Source organism: Antennarius striatus, chromosome 5 (genome assembly GCF_040054535.1).
Source record: "Antennarius striatus isolate MH-2024 chromosome 5, ASM4005453v1, whole genome shotgun sequence".
NCBI classification, from domain to species: domain Eukaryota; kingdom Metazoa; phylum Chordata; class Actinopteri; order Lophiiformes; family Antennariidae; genus Antennarius; species Antennarius striatus.
Window position 1 is genome coordinate 9,016,997 of NC_090780.1, and position 3,004 is coordinate 9,020,000.

Here is a 3,004-nt window from a genome sequence, read left to right on the forward strand (position 1 = left end):
AGCATAGCTGAGAAAGAAAATAACATTTTATGTGACAGGAACTTTGCGCTATGATATTGAAATTTTAATTGAATATATTTTCCTACAAATTTTCTGCGATTGATTTGAGATGAATAATTCTGATATGAAATCACAGTTACAATCACAAGAGGACAACATTTGTTACTGAACTTCTGAACTATTCCTTTGACATTTTAGTTGTGTATCATCATCCGGCCAGACATTCATGAGGACCAAATGTCTATTTCATTGTTCTGGCAGGAGGAAGATATCTTTTCTGTCAATGACATCATCAAGTTCAACTTTCTATTTGAAACATGAGTAATATTGACACTGTGAATGTAGACCTTAAGTGACTTTCCTAGTGCTAATCGCAAATCAGAATTTGCAGCACTCAAATGAAATGTCATCTCATTCATGACTCCATGTTGACTGAGGAAGCAACAGTTAACATTAAATAGTACTATACCTAGAAAGTTGTGTTTTTAAAAATGAAGCAGACAGCTACAGTTTGCCTTCGCGCATTCGCGCATCAACACTCATGACTCCACCTCATCGCGGATTTTTGGTCGGCAGTCATGTGATGCTGTACGCGCGTTGTATTGGCTGACGGCATTCTTGAAGAGCGCTCCGTTCCTTAAGTCTCGGACTTTTGTAAAACACAAAAGTGCTTTAAACTTTCTATCAGAGTGTGGGAAAAAGTAATACAGATAGAAGGTGGTTTAATATCAGTATGGGGAGAGTTCATAAACGTTTAAATTACAGTAAATAATAAGATAAATAGATTGCGATCCCAATCGCTGATTACTTAATCGCGTGTGATTCCTGGAACACAATATCCACAAAGAACGAGAGTGCACTGTGTATCTATTTACTGTTTTTCTCTTTCTCTCCCTTGCTAACTCACTCACTTTGCTATCGGTAGCTAATTGGCTATTTGTCATCCGTAACAAATATCCATTGAAACATAAATGAAGCATTAGAAAGTCATTATCCTAAAAAATAGTTAAATATAAAACAAATAGGGATGTAACTATGAGATATTATTATATCTTTTGTTGAGTGATAAAATCAACAAAAGATACACACACACACACACACACACACACACACACACACACACACACACACACATCGTATTGGCCCGAATATAAGATGGTGTTTTTTGCATTGAAATAAGACTGAAAAAGTGGTGGTCGTCTTACATTCGGGATCTAGACGTTATACCCATTCACAACGCTAGATGGCGCCAGATATCTTTAAAGCAAATGCTGAACTGATCTCCCCAGGCCAAAGCGAACCCTTGTCACGAAGAAGAAAAATAAGAATAGCGGTAGCATGAACAAGAAAAATAAAAAATAGCGGTAAGAAAGAAAAGAGAAGAAAATAAGAGAAGAGACAACAGAAAATGGAGAAACGTGCCGACAATCTGGAGAAAAGTGGGTCGAAGATCGGCCAGGTTAACCGACAGCTGAGGAGACGTTATTATGCAAACTTCATATGTTCTTCAAATGTTCAGATATTACGATGTGATAGACAGTTTCTGCATGATTTGAATGAGGCAAAATAACATGCTTTTCCTCTCGAATATATTGTTAAAATCATTTGTTTCAGATGTACTGTAAATATTTTCTGTTTAAAAATTAACTTTGGTGTTCAAAAAGTCTGTTTTCAAACTTGAGTCTTGAAATCAGGGTCGTCTTATATTCGGGCAAATACGGTTTTTATATATATATATATATATATATATATATATATATATATATATATATATATATATATATATATGAATAAGTTCACTTGAAAACCTCACGGTGTCACACTTTTTAACTCCACCCACTACCTCCTACCATCTGCCAGAAGGAATCGCGTGAACAATCCCTGGGACTATACATGGCAGGAGTTTCCTCCTCCCTGAACTAAGCTTGTGCCTGACCGCATACCTGAAAAAAACATTGCTTCTTTACGGCCTTGGTTAGCTACTGGCACACATCATCAGTTGTGTCCTCAGATCATGGAACATTTGGCCAGTTATCACAATACGCCCTCAGCTGAGGCAGGCCTACCACAGGTTGATCAGACCTGGGTGTGTGTCCCAGGGCTAAGCATTTGCTTTGGTAGCCCAGATAGTGTCACTCCTCTTCAGCCACAACCAATGGCTCGTCCGCTCTGCAGTATTGGCCAGCTCTTTGATGGCCTGTCTGTGCGCCTGTCCCATGCCTTCAACCTCCCTAAGGAAGTTTGCTGTCGAGGAGGCCACAAAGCCCCTAAACCCCAACCCCAACTGTTCCAGGAATCTGCTGGACCCGCTCTTCCAGTTTGGGGCTCACTGCCCCAAGTGCTCCTACTACCACGGGGACCACATTAACCTTGACCTTCCACAAGCTGTTCTTTCAACCCTTGATACTTCTCATTCTTTTCGTGTTCCTTCTTCCTGATGTTGGCGTCAGCTGGAATCGCCACATCTATCACCACTGCTCTCTGCTGCTCTTTGTCCATCACCACTATGTCCGGTTTGTTAGCCAGCAGCTGTTTGTCAGTCTGGAAGCTGAAGTCCCACAGGATCTTAGCCTTGTCATTCTCAACCACCTTTGGTGGTATGTCCCATTGGGATTTGGTTACTTCTAGTCCATACAAGGTACAGATGTTCCTGTCCACTATCACAGCTACTTGGTTGTGCCTTTCCATGTATACTGAGCTGGCGAGCATCTTACACCCTGCTACCACATGCTGGACTGACTCTCGGGCTTCTTTACATAGCCTGTACCTTGGGTCAGATCTACTGTGGTAGATATTGGCCTCTATTGCTCTTGTACTTAGGGCCTGTTCTTGTGCTGCCATGATCAGTGCCTCTGTGCTGTCTGTCAGTCCAGCTTTATTCAGCCATTGGTAGGTCTTCTTGATATCAGCCACTTCCTCTATCTGACAGTGGTACATGCCATGTAGGGGCTTGTCCCTCCATGTTGTCTCCTCCTCCTCCTCTTCCTCCTCAGGTTTCTGCTGT